A 19,912-nucleotide genomic window follows, 5' to 3' on the forward strand; every position below is an offset into this window, starting at 1 on the left:
CTGGATTACTTATATGATATTTGGTGGTCTACCAATATTTTAATTGATATTTTATCGGGTCATGTCACCAATAAATAATTCTTCGAATTGAGCAATACTTGCTCAGTTGCTCGAATATTGATCCAACTATCAATATTCGGTAATTCGTCGAATTGAGCAATACTTGCTCAGTTGCTCAAATATTGATCCAACTATCAATATTCGGTAATTTAACAGTAATTCGTCGAATTGAGCAATACTTGCTCAGTTGCTCGAATATTGATCCAACTATCAATATTCAGTAATTCGTCGAATTGAGAAATACTTGCTCAGTTGCTCGAGATCCAACTATCAATGTTCAGTAATTTGTCGAATTCTCGAATATTGATCCAACTATCAATATTCAGTAATTCATCGAATTGATGCTCAATTGCTTGAATTTATGATATTTGCTCAGACGAGCAACATCTAAGAATTGTACGTCTAACATGTTCAATCCATGAATCATTGAGCATTCGTCACTCATGCTCGATTCAACAAAACTTAGACTTTAATAAGTCAACCAATTACTAATCAAATACAAGTCTGCTTTGCAGATTCCACGTTCGTGAGACATCAATCACGTCACATGGGGGGATATTACTTAGGGTTTTGGTCTGGCGGCCTACGACACGTGTATTCATCCACGATGAGAAATGTGAGCAAGTCGTGCAAACAGTTGAAGGAGTTAGCAAAGTAGCAGGTGGACAGTTAACCAAGTATCCGCACGTCATGGAACTGGTTTTACCATGATCTCCCACTTTCCCACTCTTTCACTCATGAAACCGTCATACTTACTGGGATCAATGTTTTCGCTATTCTGACAACATAAATAAGCTCTGAATCGATGACTCAATTGACATTCTTTTTTCACGACAACAATCGTCTACACACAAGTCTCGATCAAACTTATTTACACATATTTGCAGAAACCTTCAGCACATCCACAATCCTTGATCATCATTGATCCCACAATTCTCAGCTTTCCTCCTACAGATCAACCCATCTCCCTCTTTGTGACCGAATTGACTCTGGAATGACCATTGACTTGGTTTAGGCCAGAGTCCTACATATTGATCTCTCGAACTCAAAGCACTCCCGTGCAGTGCATCCGTGTGAGGTTAAGCAGTTTGCTCGGTTGAGGAGTCTCGCTCGAACTGTCATCTCTCCACTTCCCTAAAAAACCAGCAAATCGTTTTCCCCCATCTACAGATTGGCGACCACAGTGGAAGATTAATCTCTCGGTTGCAATTTCAAATTTTCACAAAATGGCTGGTCTTAGGTATGGGTTGGTTACAAATACAAACGACGCTAGCACTAGCAACAATAACAATGATGGTAGTCCAGAAACCATCCCGGCTTCCAACAATGGTGGTGATACTAATCCTCTTCAAACCAATGATGTAAATCATCCTCTCTTCGGCCGTCATCATGAAGAAGTCAGAGAAAATCCACCCACCATAGCCGATCTCATGAAGGTTCAGGAAGTTCTCGCCAAGAATCAAACTGATATGGATACTACTCAGAAGGATCTATGCAATTATCTCAAAACTCTCACAGAAAAAATCTCAGAGAAAACTAAGGACGGGTCGGAGAAAGGAAAAGCCAAAGAAACGGACCCTGAAATTTCACCAATCGATGTGGTGGATGATGATGAAGCCTGCAAAGCTGCAGAGAATCCACCGGAGAAGGAGTCTGTAGGTTTCATCACTTGTGAAGATCTGGAACACTTCATGGAGGCTCGAGGAAAACACAAGACGCCATCTGTCCATCCCCATCAACCTCCCTATTCCTCTGATGTACATAGAATATCTCTCCCGAAAGGCTATATTTCTCCAACGTTCACACTTTACAATGGAACAGGAACGCCCCAGAGCATGATTCTCGATTCCTGGAGGCATTAGGAGAACATGAACACAATCATGTTGTCCGACTGAAGGAGTTTTCAAATTCTCTGACCGGCCGAGCATATACTTGGTACAACAACATCGCACCAAGGAGCATCGCTAGTTGGGAAGAAATGGTTAATGCCTTCTACATGAAATACTTTTTCATCTCAGAGCAGATTACTCTTTTTGACTTAGGGAGAATGGCTCAAAACCGAGGAGCCACGAGAAACTCGAACCAGCACCATGCACTTAGTCAACAAACAGTACAATGTTCAGCCTTCCATGAATGTTGCCGAAGGGGGCAAGAGAAAAGCTGATGCGCAGCAACATAAGAATGCTCCTCCAACGTCTACGAAAGCACCAAGGAAGGACAACCAAACTCAAAATGCACAAGCGCCGGCTCAGCGTCAACAGAATGATCAGGAAGTGCCAGACTTTCCTTTTCCTATTGAAGAGGTGATCTAATTGTTAGAAGTCTGGATCCAAGACGGTGCGATCAACTTACCTCCCGTCAGGAGAGGGCCGACAGATGAGGAAGTGGAGAATCCGCGTTACTGTCGCTTTCATAGGTATGTCAGTCATCCGACCAGTGATTGCAGAACCTTGAAGCGCATATTCAAGGAAAAAGTCGATTCAGGAGAACTGGGGACTGAAGGAGTACACAAGAATCCTCTCCCAATCATAGCTTTTGCAATCTCTGAACAACCAGTCAAAGAAGCACTTCAATCATTAATCAAGCATGCCTGCGAATTGGTTTATTTTTGAAAAGGCTCAAAAGGAGTACCTTTTCACGGCTTTGAACCATGTATTGTCTGGGAAACATTTATCTATCCCGGAAGTACTCCCCGAACCTCCAGCCACTGACAAGGAGATGTATGACTGTGGACTGCTCACCACAATACATCTCAAAGGAAATGAATTCAGAAGAGTTCTAATCGATGTTGGCACAGCTATCAATATTATCCCTTTGAAGATTCTCAGATCTGCAGGCATTACTCGACAAGAAGCCTCTCATGCTCCTGTCTCAGTCAGAGATCACGAAGGAATATCCAGAAATGCATATGGCTACATCATCCTCAGAATGAAGGTCGGGGAAACCTGGTCAGAAACCAAGTTTCACATAATCATAGAAGATCCAGGATATGACATGATCCTTGGACGAACATTGATTCATGCTGAAAAGGTAACTACAACACCTTTAATTGCACATTTCTCTGTTGAAGAAAGCTCCGACTCAGAAGAAAGCTCTGAATCATAAGAAACAAAGGACACTCCATCATTCGAGCATCTAGAGAAAGTTCAAGCCCTGATAGGACTTACACAAAAACCTGTAGAGAACGCACATGAATTCGTCAAAAGATTTTGTACTCAGGCAAGTTTTATTCCCTCTCATGCGTCTATATTATCAACTTTCAAATATGCTACCCTGGTCCGGGGACTCAATTTTATTCGCAACCAAGCTATCACCAAACATTATGAGTAGTTAGTCTCTCCCCAACAATATTTCACCAAGTGGTTGGACGCAGAGCCTCTCCGAATCCAGAGTCTCACCAACACAATCATTGCTAGAATAATGATTGAGCACGACAATCAATATCCTAGGTACTCTCCCTTGCGTGAGTGCCCACATGTACCGCAAGACTGGAAAGCTCTACCAATGTGGAATCCCACTGTATGAGGAATTCCGACCCAACAAAAAATATCCAGGGCACGAGCAACCAAACCTAACAAGTTTCACGAAGGAGATTTAGTTCTCAAGGCAACTAAGCGCAATCTCCATTCCACAAGGAGCTCTGACTGGGAAGGGCCTTTTATGATTGCTAAGTCAGAAGTTGGAGGACATTACAAATTGGATGATATGAAGGTCAAGACAAGTGTGGCAGTGATTCACGAAAATTGTCTAAAGGCTTTTGACGCATGAAAATTCAGCGTCCCAAGGCGTTTTGTGTTCAAAGCACGAACTCTCGAAGCACCTAATGTTTTCATTTTAGGATTTCCTTTCACATGTATTTTTTAATTTCCCCAGGAGTTTGCAATTCATGCATTCAGTATTTGAATTCACCAATTTATCAAAGTTCTTTATTTTAGAAAAATCTCTATCAAATCCAACAAAAAAAAATTCCTTAATCACTCACTTATTCAAAACCAATCAAAAAATCAAAACAAAAAAAAAACCTCACATCTCTCAGAAGTTCAAGGTTCAAGAGATTAGGGAAAGAAAAACTAAAGGAACAGACAAAGTAAGATTTCTGCTTCTCTGCATTCTCCAAGACTTGCAAGGCCGCTTTCTCCAACTCCAGCTTTTCAGTCAATTCAACAATCTTAGCCATTTTCTCCACCACAACATCACTGATAAAAGGTATATTATTCTCTACTGCGTCCTTAATGATGTTGATCCTTTGACGAAGCCACTTCAAGTTGAAGCCAAGTTCTTCAGATTTATTCAAGTTGTACTCCCAATCAAAGAGTACATCTTGAGTGACAGTACTTTTAGCCCTGGTCCGTATTTCATCTATGACACGTAAAATATTTCCTACTTGAATTGTCAATAAGTAACTGAGTTTGGGGTCTCTCTCAATGACGATGTGACCATACATCTTCCATAGCTTCTCGTACACATCAGCATACCCTATGGGAACACTAAATCCACCAACTGATGTGTGATATGTGAGCGACTCACCGAATGGAGGATCACAAATAACCCCCGTATTAGGGTATTCATGCACTATTATGCGGTTCTCAATTATTGGAGCAGCTTCAGCAATTGTGGGAGAAGTTTCTTGGGTAGTTTCTTCTATTCTAGGTCTGGTGGCTTCTATCTCTGAAGTAACGATGATTTGATCTTCATTCTCCTCGACAAATTCAGCATCAATATTCTCATGGCATTGAGGTGAAGAGATGGTAACATCATCAACTCGGTTCACCATATGGTTTGAATCTTCATTCACTCCATTATTCTCAACTTCGACATTTGGTACCTAATACGAAGAATACATGAGACTAGAGCAATTCAAGCATGGAAACCAAAGGTAATCATAAAATTCAGCATCTAAGTGAACTAACACTATCTAATTTCTTTATTATACATCCAAGACATGAGAAAATAGTGTGGAAGTCATAAAACACGTTTTTCAACAAGCTCGCCTGAAGAGATTTTATACGGCCATGTATAAGACGACGAAATAGGAGCAATTGGTAAAGAATATAAGGTTGAGTCATATACCATTATCTTCGTATGGATGTTTTCTACAACATATCAAAATTTTATAGCAATTGGATAAACGAGTGAGGAGTTGTGGCCAAAACATTGGACTACATGCCAGCTGAAAATTCCTGAACATCTCCTGGAAGTTTACTGTTTCGCTGATTTAGGCCCCTAAACGTGATCAAAACTTAAAACGCTTCCGTGTTAAATCTTGGAAATTTCCTGGGCATAAGGATACATGTTTAGATCGCGAAAATATGACATCGTATGAAGATTTTATGGCATTTTTTCTAAAAGGTTGAGTCCTGAAATTTTCTGATGACGTATTTCACTAAAAGTTTTCATTCATTCGTGTGGATTCTCATTCATTCCCTCAAAAATCAGCAATATTATACTTCTATGAATAGAGTACAAAATGGATACTTACTTGAGGGGTTTCCAAGTCATTCAAAAGATTAATGTGGTCGACACCAACATTGGAAGCACCATTATCATCATTCGGTACCGATTCTTAAAGGTTCTCTTTCTCACCACTATTCAAAGACGAATGAACAGCCTGACCATGTTGGTTTTCCACAACAATTTCCTCCTGGATATGTCCGCAACAATCATTATTATTTTATTCAAGAAGTATTATGATTAATTATATGAAGGAATACTTACATCAACTTCATCTGCATCACTGGATTCGTGAGTTGTGGACTGAGCAAAACGGAGACCGTCAATACTTGATGGAGACAAATTATGGAATGGCAACAAACATTGTTTTCATGATCCTAATTATGCGGAAAAGGAAAATTCATGGTAGAAAGAATATGAACAACTCACCAAAGAAGCGGCTGGAGACTGCACATTATTCAGTATCATCCTATAATTCGTCATACTTCTATTTTCTCCACCCTGGGGACTTTCTTGCACTTCTGAGAAGGCTACATGAATCCGAGATCTCACAGCACGACCATCCTCCAATAAATTTAATGAAATAATTAAGGTGTGATCATCATGCCTTTACCAAAATTGTAAGAAAAATACTAACATGTGAACATTTTGGAGGAGTTTTTCTTTTATCATCACTAGAAATATGCTTCAACCTTGGTCGATCAGAAATTACATCAGCAGGAGGAAACTCTCGTACTAGATATTTAACATCCATTGCAAACTTATGCAAGCGCTCAAGTTGTTGACGCCAGAAGTCTACATGACTCGGAGTCGCATAAGTAGCTCGGTCAGAACAAGGAAACAAATAATCATTTCCTTCCACATGTGTGCAATCTAAGTGGGCCTTCAGATATTTAACTGATGGCTTATTTATTCGATGACCTGGGGAACACTGATCAAGACCCATTTGTCGAGCCGCTCTGTCAATGTTATATTCTTCCACCTGGAACTTTTCGTGCATTACCGACATTAAATAGCCAGGAGTGCAACTCAGTATAAAAGATTTTTCTCCTTCACTCAGACTGGCACCAGACTGTTAGAGCACTGCTCGGTCTAAATCGCATGCGTTTCTATCTCAAGCATGTTTGTAAATATTAGTGATCAAAACTATATGTATTGATTTCTAGTATACTTATGACTAAGTCTCGGTCTAGGATAGTTAGTAATAGTTGAGCTCCAGACTCCATGGCGATTATCTTGCAAAGACAAAGAACTACTCAAGGAACCAGTGGAACTTCATCCGACCAAAAGGTATGTGGAGACTTGAACTCATCTTGTCACTCAAAAGTCTATCTACTCTATCTCCTACTCTTGAGACAAAAGTCTTATAAGTATGATAGTTTTCATACATACACATTTGCTATTTCGAGCCGAGTTTACTCGCCTATCTTTTTCTTGAAATACGTGTTGGTAAGCTTTTGCTTTAACCATCTTCATCTTTATCCGTGACGAATGTCATGATGACGTTTCAATCTTGAAAATATCTTTGTTGACGATAGTCAATTCTTTATGTCTAACGACTGTTATAACATTATAGAAGAATGTTTCAAAGATTGAAATGTAGAGTTGAGAATATGTAACCACCTATGGATGTAAGCATATAGTGTGTCCGCACATTAGTGTATAAATCCATGTGCCGGAAACCAAGTGTGTGCATATGTGTGCATGCGGTATTGGTGAAGGAGACAGGTTGGGTACGCGTACCCGTACACGTACTGGAGGAAATTCACGTCCGCGAAATTCTGCTGAGTATGAAGTTTACGAACTCAAAAACCAGTCACCTTAGGTACGCGTACTGGCGGAACTTTTTCACCCGAAAAAGTCTGTTGAATTTGGAAACTAAAACCAACTCAAAATCCGGTAGCTAAGGTACGCATACCCGTACGCGTATCCAAGCTAGTTATTTCTCAAATCGGTAGTTCATGGACTTAAAACAATAAATTATAAGGAATGCAATCTTTGCAAACCGTGGGTATATTGTACATGAATTGATTCAAATGAATCAAACCGATTTTGTTTCAATTGTGTCTGTGAATAAAGACCTAAGCAATTGAACAACTCTTGAACTAGTTCTTATGAGTCATTTGAACTAGTTATGAGAAAGATGAATACGGTTAATATGAAAGCACTCATATGGCTAACCATTGGTCAACCATTTGTGAACCAACCTATGTACACGTTTGGGTACGGTTACTCAAACCTAAATGAATACATTTCATTTGTGTGTGACAAGATCTAACGGTTGAAAGATATTAGCTTGGATAAATCAGGTTTTTCATCTAACAGTGATTATTGAATGTTTTGTTACCAAGGTAACTTAGATTGCAAACCCTGATTTGAAAACTATATAAGGAGATGTCTGGCAACTGTGCAAAACTAATCCTCACATCTCCTGTGTGATACTAGTTGGTTTGCTAGAGTCGATTCTCCTTTAATCGTAGGTTTCTTCTCGAGACCCTGTCGATTAACAACTGAAAGACTTCATTGGGATTATGAAGCCAGACGAAACTACTTCTCTTGTAGTTGAGCGATCTGATCTTGCCATTTTCTATCGTACGAGTTCATTTAAATAATTGACTTGAGATTATATCTCCGATAGGGCAAGATAAAAAGAAATCACAAACATCTTCGTCTCATCGTTTGTGATTCCGCAATATCTAGTTTCGCTACCATACGATTTAGATTATTGTGAGGTGATTGATAATACTAGGTTGTTCTTCAGGAATATAAGTCTGGTTTATCAATTGGTTTTTGTTCACCTTGATTTTTATCAAAAGACAGAACAAAACTTTTAGGTGTATCTGTGGGAGACAGATTTATCTATCCTTGTAGACTTTTCAGTGTGATACAGATTTGTTTATTAAAGTCTTCGACTTTGGGTCGTAACAACTCTTGGTTGTGGGTGAGATCAACTAAGGGAATCAAGTGCGTAGTATCCTACTGGGATTAGAGACGTAAGGAGCGCAAATGTACCTTGAATCAGTGTGAGATTGATTAGGGTTCAACTACAGTCCAGACCGAAGTTAGTTTGTAGTAGGCTAGTGATGTATTTTCAAAAGTTGTTGTAGATTGTGGTAAAAGGGGTTCTTTTCGAACTTGTGAAGGGAATAATTTTTTTTTAGATTTAAATAATTTAGAAATGTAGAAAATTCAATTAACAAGTGATGTAAATTTTATGGAGAAAATAGGGGTGATGATTCCACCATTCAACAATATTTATGTAGTTTTATTTATTTTTTATTATGCAAATTTAATAATTGTTTTGATTCTAACTATTGCCAAAAGCAGATTCTCAAAATATTAAAGATTAATCGCAAGCATAATACATCAAGAGTATAAAACTAAGCATGTATTATCAAGAGAAAATATATTTGATTAATAAAAATCATTTAAATCATTTATTTTCAATGCAATTAATCATATATAAATATTGCAAAAATTAATCAAATAAAAATTACCACATAAATATTGCGAGAAAGGCTTCCTCCGTTACCCCTGGGATTGGGTTTAGCTACTCATGATGAAAAACATCTCAAAATATTTCATTGATGCTCAAAAGTTGATTACAATGAAGAGAAATGTCAAAAAAATCAATATTCGACCGTACTTTGCAACACACAGGAAGCGTCAGGGAAGAACGATACAAATGAAGTGCTGTAAGCATTGTTTCTAAGTCGCGGGAAAGGAATTGGAAATTGTCTCATTTAAGTGACACCTTTCAACGACTTTCTTGGAGCGTATTTTGTTCTTCGTCTTCAACTACACCAGCAGAACTCTTCTCTTCTCTGCGTGATTTTCTTTTGATTCTCTCGACTCCTAAACTTTCCCCAAAGACTCTCCAAAATTGCTAAACTCTTTAGCCTTGTATTTATAGTGTTTTAGAACAAAAATATCCGACCATAACACCGTATAATCTCCCATTAATGCCGTCATTGCTCGCTGCCCATATTTAACAATAATTTCCATTTTTGGCTTCTACACACGTTAGATTTGATCCTGCACGCTCTAGTTAGCCTTCTCCACGTCTCAGCACTCTTTCAACGCTAGTATAACTCCTCCATGCACATAAGAACTTCAATTTTGCTCGTGTTACAGTACACGTGCTCTGTTTTGGGTGTGTGAATCATCACGCGTTTTCCATCCAATTCCGTTCGAACCCACTGCCCAAAATGTGTTCCTTAACCTATATCACATCTCTCTATCAAATTTCAGCCATTGAATCGACCCGTAACCCCTTCATTTTTGTGATCAAACTTCTGCCAGTTGAGAATTTCATTTCCCGCCAAAAAACAGTTTTCAAACGAAGAAGAAAGGGTATCCCCCTATCCTGAACTGGGGTGCGAATAGCAGGTGTCCATTGAGGTGCCCCTTAATCGATAGTGAGAGTCTGAATAACAATTGTCCTTCAAGGGTGCCCCGGGCAACTTTTCGAGCCGAATTTTCCAAAAATGTTTATTTCCTAAAAATACATAAAAACACAATATTAGTACAAAAATAGAGTTCCAACAATACGGACATTGAGGACAAATTAGACACAAAAAATGTGTCTATCAAATACCCCCAAACTTATTATTTGCTAGTCCTCGAGCAAATTTATTCTAGAAAGGAAAATCATTTGAACCCCTAGGTGGCCCTAGTGGCGGAGTGTTGTCTCCGGAGGGTTTACCAGAGGTGTACCCACAAAACCTTTACTCCAGACCCTAACTATCTACGCAAAATCTTGGAAAGCACTAAAGAACCTCCTTGGTTGGCAGACTTATTAATTATAGGAGGAAGTACCCTGATGCGAAATTCCAATTACTGTACACGAGTTTTCACTCAAGCATACTAAAATTCATATAAGTGACAGAGCTCTACTAAGATAGTTTCACGATGGACATCATACTCGGAGTCAGACTAATCACATGAAAAGATTAAGAAGATGGAAAAATAAAAATGTAGATGGTTGAAAAGTGAACGGTGTTTCCCATATCTGTCTGAAGGCCTCTGCCAAGGTGAACCTAACCTAAATGACTGAGATACCGGTCTGACTAATATTAACACACTGGCATATACAAGGGAACCAGTGGTCAATAATCCTAACTCTAGGTCAACACAACTGGCATATACAAGGGTACCAGTGGTCGACTTTATTAAACACACATTTATTTAAGAACTAACAACATGATTGGACCTTGTGGACCCAAGCGCATGTTTCTTGTCAGCAGATTACATGGTAATTCCCGTGGATCCTGCATTCCACGCTTGTTTAGGCGACGGAGACAGGGAGAATACACACATATTTCTATCCAAGTGTTAGTATTTATTCCGATTGGTCTACTGGTCTGGTCTAATTTTTTTTTTGAAAAGGTAACTCAGTCACTCTATTTCACCCTAGCAAAGGTAACAACTTGAATCGTGTGCCCCACCAAATCACTTGAAATAAAAGAAAAAATAGAAAGTGAAAAGGACTCGACGAGATATGGCGAAACTATCATGTTATTTCTAACACCTGAGCTCTGTGCTTTTATGAATAGACTCTATAGATGTTTCCATCTAGTCAGATTGGTTCCTCAACTCCTAAAACAAAAATGTTTCCATCCACTTAGATTGGTTAGTGCTATCCTTAATAGGCGTAAATTTCTAGGCTTTGGAGTTTATTTATTGCAACTTAAAACTAACAAAAAGTTTCTTCCCCACCCCCAAACTTAAATCTAACATTGTCCTCAATGTTTCTAATGAAAGAGCAGTACCAAAAGTAACATAACACGAGGAGAAGTTGGAAAGATAGTACCTCGGTGAAGAAAATCAAAAATTAATATACAACATACAATCCACCTCGATGGTCAATCAAGGGTAAACAGGGTCCTCCAGAGGGACCTCCTCAACATCACCTGTAGGAAAATGGCTCTAAAAAGGGTTTCAATCTCTGACCGTTAACCTTCGAAGAACTACTACCATCCGGTGACTTAATTTCAACATCTCCATGAGGAAAAACCGTGCGAACAATAAAAAGGACCCGTCCACCGAGAACGCAACTTCCCAGGGAAAAGATGTAAGCAGGTATCATACAGAAGAACTTTTTGACCTGGAGAAAATGTCTTTCTTAGAATATTCCTATCATGCACAAGTTTCATTTTGTTCTTATACTCCTTCGCACTATCATACGCATCTCTACGAATCTCTTCCAACTCATTGAGCTGGAGTTTCCTATGGGCTCCTGCCTTGTCGAGTGAAAAATTTAGCTGCTTAACAGCCCAATAAGCTCTATGTTCTAACTCAACAGGTAAATGACATGCCTTTCCATAAAAAAGCCGATAAGGAGACATTCCAATAGGAGTCTTACACGCAGTACGGTAAGCCCATAAGGCATCAGTAAGCCTAGACGACCAGTCTTTCCGATTAGGATTAACTGTTTTCTCTAATATACGTTTTATCTCCCTATTGGAAACCTCAACTTGACCACTAGTCTGTGGATGATACGGGGTAGCTACCTTATGAGTAATACCATATTTCTTCATTAAAAGCCTAAAAGGTCCATTACAAAAGTGCGACCCTCCATCACTAATTATAGCTCGCGGTGTACCAAAACGTGTAAGTATATTTTCTTTCAAGAACTCTATCACAACCCTATGGTCATTGGTTTTACACGCAACCGCTTCAATCCACTTAGAGACATAGTCTACAGCGACAATGATGTATAGGTTACCAAAAGAATTAGGGAACATACCCATAAAGTCAATACCCCACACATCAAAGACCTCAACAATCAGAATCGGGTTCAAGGGCATCATGTTCCTACGGGAAATGGTTCCTAATTTCTGGAAACGTTCACAAGTAACACAGTAACTATGGGAGTCTTTAAACAACGAAGGCCAATAGAATCCACACTGCAATACCTTAGCAACAGTCTTCTTAGCACTAAAGTGACCCCCACAAGCATGATCATGACAAAAGGAAATAATACTGGACTGGTCACTCTCAGGTATAAATCTCCTAATAATCTGGTCTGGACAATACTTAAAAAATAAGGATCATACCAAAAGAAGTGCTTAACCTCGGCTAAAAATATAGAACGATCTTGTTAACCCCAATGTTAGGGCATTTGACCAGTAACAAGATAGTTCACTATATTCGCATACCAAGGTAATTGGGTAACAAAGAACAATTGTTCATCAGGAAAGCTATCCCTTATAGGAAGGGAATCATCTGGGGAACTAACAACTAGCCTAGACAAGTGATCTGCTACAACATTTTCGGAACCCTTTTTGTCTCTAATGTCTGGAGAAAACTCTTGCAACAACAGAATCCACCTAATCAATCTAGGTTTAGTATCCTTCTTAGACAAAAGATATTTTAAAGCATCATGATCAGTATATATGATGATCTTAGAACCTAAGAGATAGGGTCTAAACTTGTCTAAGGCAAACACAATGGCTAATAGTTCCTTCTCGGTAGTGGTATAGTTCAACTGGGCATCATTCAGAGTTTTGCTAGCATAGTAAATCACATGAAGTAACTTATTTTCTCGCTGACCTAGCACAACACCAATAGCATAATCTGAAGCATCACACATGATCTCAAAGGGTAGGTTCCAGTTGGGTGCCTGGACTATGGGGGCGGTAGTGAGTAATGACTTAGGATTCTCAAAAGCCTCTAAACAAGCATCATCAAAGACAAACTTAACATCTTTTGCAAGCAAATTGCAAAGAGGTCTAGACATCAAGCTAAAATCCTTAATGAAACGACGATAAAAACCAGCATGCCCTAAGAATGACCTAATATCTCTTACGATTTTTGGGACCGGTAAAGTTTTAATAAGGTCAACTTTGGCTTTATCTACCTCTATACCCTTTGAAGATACAATATGCCCTAGAAAAATTCCTGAACGAACCATAAAGTGACATTTCTCCCAATTAAGCACTAAATTATTTTCCTTACACCTAGTCAAAACTAATGACAAATGATGCAAGCACTCATCGAAAGACTAACCAAACACTGAAAAATCATCCATAAAGACCTCTAAGAACCGTTCTACCATGTCAGAAAATATGCTCATCATGCAATGCTGAAAAGTCGCAGGGGAATTACATAGCCCGAAAGGCATGCGTCTATACGCAAAGGTACCAAAGGGACAGGTAAAAGTGGTTTTCTCCTGGTCTTCTGGGGAAATAACGATCTGATTATATCCAGAGTAGCCATCTAAAAAGCAGTAGTGACTATGTCCAGCTAATCTCTCTAGCATCTGGTCGATGAAGGGAAGGGGAAAGTGGTCCTTCCTAGTGACCTTGTTCAATTTCCTATAGTCAATACAAACACGCCAACCCGTGGTCACTCGGGTCGGGATTAACTCATTGTTATCATTCTGGACTACAGTAATACCAGATTTCTTGGGAACAACCTGAATGGGGCTGACCCACTTACTGTCTGAAATAGGGTAGATAATGCCTGCATCTAATAGCTTAAGAACCTCAGTTCGAACTACTTCTTTCATATTGGGGTTTAGTCGACGTTGTATCTCCCTAGAAGGTTTGGTGTCTTCCTCTAAATAGATCTGATGCATACAAACAGTAGGACTTATACCCTTAATGTCTGTTATGGTCCACCCTAAAGCTTCCTTGTTGTTTTGAAGGACGGTTACTAGCCTACTTTCCTGATCTCTATCCAAGTCGGAAGAAACAATCACAGGTAAGTCTCAGACGGGCCTAAAAACACATACTTCAGGGTATCTGGCAATGGTTTTAGGTCCAACTTAGGAGGCTCTTCTAAAGAAGGAACTAGGGTAGACTTAGAAAATGGTAGTGGTTCGAACTTAGGTTTCCATCCATTACTAGTATCTAACAAAGGGTTTGAATCTAACAAAGCATTCACCTCATTAATCACCTTATCATCATCAAAATCAATCCCAAAGTGAGCTAGGCATTTCTCTAATGGATCTTCTAACAAAGTGTTTGGTAATGACTCCTCGACTGATGTTCCTATCATGTTCACCTCTTCTATATTCGAGTCATCTAGTTCAGAGGGTAGCCTACTAATATTAAAAATGTTCAGCTCAATAGTCATATTACCAAAAGACAAATTCATAATACCATTTCGACAGTTAATGATCGCATTGGATGTAGCTAAAAATGGGCGACCTAAAATCACTGGTATTTGGTTCTCTGGGTCAGGGATAGGTTGGGTATCTAGGATAACAAAATCCACCGGATATATAAACTTGTCGACCTCTATGAGAACATCCTCGATCACACCACGAGGAATTTTAACGGACCTATCAGTTAACTGAAGTGTCATCTGTGCAGGTTTCATCTCACCAAGTCCTAGCTTAAGGTACACATGGTATGGCAGTAAGTTCACACTGGCTCCTAAGTCAAGCAACGCTTTCTCAACACGGTACTTACCTATTGTACAAGCAATGGTAGGGGACCCTGGGTCTTTATACTTAGGATTAGTGGTATTCTGAATAATAGAACTCACATGACTAGCTATGAAGGCTTTCTTCTGGACGCTGAGTTTACGCTTTCGCGTACACAAGTCCTTAAGGAACTTGGCATAAGAGGGAATCTGCCTAATTGCATCTAATAACGGAAGGTTGATATTAACCTGCTTAAAAACCTCCAATATATCATTAAAGTTGGACTCCCTCTTAGTCGGAACTAGCAGCTGGGGGAACGGGGCTCTGGGAACAAAGCCGGGCTCATCAGGACCCTCATTGGTCTCTTTGGAGACTCTATCAGTCTTCTCATTTTCTGGGTCATAAGGGTGAACTACAGCATGTTCACTATCAGGAATGGCAACCTTATTGTCAACTTTCTTTCCACTCCTAAGGGTTGTAATAGAGTTCACATGATTGTACGATTTCTCTGCTTTGAGATTGGGTTGAGTTTGACTAGGAAACTTACCTTTTTCCCTCAAAGACTCATTTATATGACTAACCTGGGTTTTCAACTCGGAAATAGCCTGAGAGTTAGCATGACCTATTCTCTTATTTTCTTCTATACCTTGAGCAACTGAAACTCCATAGTGTTACGAGTTAACAAAGCAAGAGACTCTTCTAAACTCATAATCTTCTTATCCGAAGGGTTCTGAAACTGTGCCGGGGCTGAAGGATTCTTAGGATAGCCAAAACCTGGGGGAACTTGAGAGTTACTAGACTGACCTTGATTCTGGCCCTTAGCCCAAGAAAGGTTGGGATGGTTTCTCCAGCCAGGGTTATAGGTTTCTGAATAAGGGTCAAACTTTTGACGGTTATCGAATCTAGTGTTGTTATAAAGAGCATTGGCTTTCTCTTCAACAGTATGGTCTTCCCAAAAAGGCTCTATTCTACCACTAGTACCACTAGAATGACCTAATTCCAACGCTTCTAACATTTTGGCTATGGATGCTATTTTAGCATCTGACTCATAGGATCCTTCTACCCTATTGACATTTCCTTTACTTAGAAGAATTGTTTTCTGGGTTTCCCTATCATTTTCCCATTGTTGGGTCTTATTGGCGATTTCATTCAAAAATGTCATCGCCTCATCAACAGTTTTATTCTCAAACCCACCTGTGCATAAGGACTCAACCATGGTCGTTGTTGAATAGTCTAAACCCTCGTAGAGGATCTGAACTAACCTAACCTTCTCTAAACCATGATGAGGACATTGAGAAATTAAGTCATTGAACCTTTCTAAATACCTATATAAAGATTCTCCCTCTTGTTGAGCAAAAGTACAAATTTGTGTCATAATAGACGAATTTTTGTGCCTTGGGAAAAACTTATGTATAAAGGCAGATGTAAGTTGTTCATAGGTTTCAATTGACTCAGAATCCAAACTATACAGCCAAGATTTGGCTTTATCTTTTAAGGAAAAGGGGAATAACCTAAGTTTCAGTGCATAATCACTAAGTTTTTAATTTTCAGAGTACTACATACTTCCTCAAATTCCCTAACATGAAAATAGGGGTTCTCATTCTCTTTTCCTAAAAAGGTTGGGAGCATCTGTAAAGTCCCAGGTTTGAGTTCATAATTTGCCTCGGTTTCAGCTAACTTGATACAAGACGGACGAGAGGTCCTAGTTGGGTTCAATAAAGATTTTAAAGTTGCCATTTCTGGCAATACCAAAGGACTAGGAGAAATTTCTTCACAAAGACGCAGATTCTCAAAACTGAAGTTTCCAAAAACGGGGCTCTCTAAAGAAGAGTCTTCGAGCTCCCCGCCTCCACAAGAAGAACTACTAGGTTTATCACTAATCAGACGACCTAGAGTATCTCTTTTCTAAGCCCTATTAACAAAATCGGGCATACACTAAAAAAAATCAAAAAGAAATAAAAATCCTAACAGGAAGGTTCTAGCAATCACACAACAGGCTGACTCGACTTTACCACAGCAAACCTAGGTATTTCTAGCAAACAACAAGCATGATGGCTCACTTAGATTGTTTCTAGACTAGCTTCTATATCTCGAAAGGGAATTCGTTACAATTTAAGCAAACCCCTCTGGAATCAATCCGAGTCAAAGTAAGTTGAATCGAGGCGAGGGAAGCTTAGTGGAGCTTTGATACCCAAGGCCTCACCGAAGTACAAGGCGGCGCAGTCACGCATTCAACTCACAGAAACCGTCATGAACTTCGAAGTATGCTAAAAGAATAACCAATATCCTTCGAAAAATTTTCCTAACAAGATCTATACCCTATAGGTCTCTTTCTAATCAGATTTTAAAGCTTGGGTTCGCGTTAGGTTTTGTTCTCCTAAAGCGGGCAAGAAGGGAGCGGTGATGAAATCCGAACCCTTATCTTGTTTAGGCCAGGCCTTGCCCTTTACTAGGAAAATAAAGACAGTCCAAATTCGTCCTCAATCAATGATCACCTTAAGGAATACAGTAACTCGCTTACAGGAGATTCGCGAGTGTTTCGATTGGACTTACCTCCCGTACCAGACGGGGGATGAACCGTTGTCGTCGACTCGGGCCACGACTCCTATGCCGTGTGCGAACCCTAGGGGCCGAGTTGATATTGTAATCACCTTCCTTCCCTGCACACAGTTTGTATTTAACTACCCTTCCGTAGGGTTTTTTTTTTAAAAAAATAATAAAGTCCAAGAGTGCAGTCCAAAGTCCAAATAAAGTAAAGTGCAAAAGAAAAGGAAAAAAAATAACCTAAAAAAAAATATAAAAATCTCTCTTTTTTTTCTCTCTTTTCTATATATAAAACAAAAAAAAAATTCCTCTTTCGCTCCTTTCGCTTTAAGCTTTTCCTTCCAAGGTCCTTAGTACTCCACTTCGAACCTGCAAATCAAAGACAAAAAGAAACGTAAAAAGGAAAAAAAATAATAATCCTAAAAAAAAAATCTACCTAAGCACAGGTCCGCGTCGGCGGCGCCAAAAATTTGATGTATTTTCAAAAGTTGTTGTAGATTGTGGTAAAAGGGGTTCTTTTCGAACTTGTGAAGGGAATAATTTTTTTTAGATTTAAATAATTTAGAAATGTAGAAAATTCAATTAACAAGTGATATAAATTTTATGGAGAAAATAGGGGTGATGATTCCACCATTCAACAATATTTATGTAGTTTTATTTATTTTTTATTATGCAAATTTAATAATTGTTTTGATTCTAACTATTGCCAAAAGCAGATTCTCAAAATATTAAAGATTAATCGCAAGCATAATACATCAAGAGTATAAAACTAAGCATGTATTATCAAGAGAAAATATATTTGATTAATAAAAATCATTTAAATCATTTATTTTCAATGCAATTAATCATATATAAATATTGCAAAAATTAATCAAATAAAAATTACCACATAAATATTGCGAGAAAGGCTTCCTCCGTTACCCCTGGGATTGGGTTTAGCTACTCATGATGAAAAACCTCTCAAAATATTTCATTGATGCTCAAAAGTTGATTACAATGAAGGGAAATGTCAAAAAAATCAATATTCGACCGTACTTTGCAACACACAAGAAGCGTCAGGGAAGAACGATACAAATGAAGTGCTGTAAGCACTGTTTCTAAGTCGCGGGAAAGGAATTGGAAATTTTCGCAGTTAAGCGACACCTTTCAACGACTTTCCTGGAACGTATTTTGTTCTTCGTCTTCAACTACACCAGCAGAACTCTTCTCTGCGTGATTTTCTTTTGATTCTCTCGACTCCTAAACTTTCCCCAAAGACTCTCCAAAATTTCTAAACTCTTTATCCTTGTATTTATAGTGTTTTAGAAACAAAAATATCCGACCATAACACCGTATAATCTCCCATTAATGCCGTCATTGCTCGCTGCCCATATTTAACAATAATTTCCATTTTTGGCTTCTACACACGTTAGATTTGATCCTGCACGCTCTAGTTAGCCTTCTCCACGTCTCAGCACTCTTTCAACGCTAGTATAACTCCTCCATGCACACAAGAACTTCAATTTTGCTCGTGTTACAGTACACGTGCTCTGTTTTGGGTGTGTGAATCATCACGCGTTTTCCAGCCAATTCCGATCGAACCCACTGCCCAAAATGTGTTCCTTAACCTATATCACATCTCTCTATCAAATTTCAGCCATTGAATCGACCCGTAACCCCTTCATTATTGTGATCAAACTTCTGCCAGTTGAGAATTTCATTTCCCGCCAAAAAACAGTTTTCAAACGAAGAAGAAAGGGTGTCCCCCTATCCTGAATTGGGCTGTGAATAGCAGGTGTCCACTGAGGTGCCCCTTAACCGATAGTGAGAGTCCGAATAAAAATTGTCCTTCAAGGGTGCCCCGGGCAACTTTTCGAGCCGAATTTTCCAAAAATGTTTATTTCCTAAAAATACATATAAACACAATATTAGTACAAAAATAGAGTTCCAACAATACGGACATTGAGGACAAATTAGACACAAAAAATGCGTCTATCAGCTAGTGTCTGTAGCGTCTTAATACAGTGTGGTGTTCAATCTGGACTAGGTCCCAGGGTTTTTCTGCATTTGTGGTTTCCTCATTAACAAAATTTTTGGTTTCTGTGTTATTTCTATTCCGCATTATATTTTGTTATATAATTGAAATATCACAGGTTGTGCTTTGTATCGATTAATTGTGAAGTCCAACCTTTGGTTGTTGATTGCAAATTGATTGATCCTTGGATATTGGTCTTTGGTACCATCGAAGTTTATTATCCTTGTATTTGATAAAGACTCGCATATTTCTATTTGCTTGAGTAAAATCAAATCAAGAGAGAGATATTAACTCCTTGATATACTTTTTATTAAGATTGAGTCTGACTGTCTAGTTGATTCTCTTAAAAGTATATTAGAGTTAGTCCATACAGATTGTTAATCGAAATATTGGGTGTGGTTGTTATACCCCCACTTTTTCACAGACTTCAATATGACATTTTCTTCAGTAGTATTGAAAGTGATCAATTA

This window comes from Papaver somniferum, chromosome 5 (genome assembly GCF_003573695.1).
Source record: "Papaver somniferum cultivar HN1 chromosome 5, ASM357369v1, whole genome shotgun sequence".
NCBI lineage: Eukaryota > Viridiplantae > Streptophyta > Magnoliopsida > Ranunculales > Papaveraceae > Papaver > Papaver somniferum.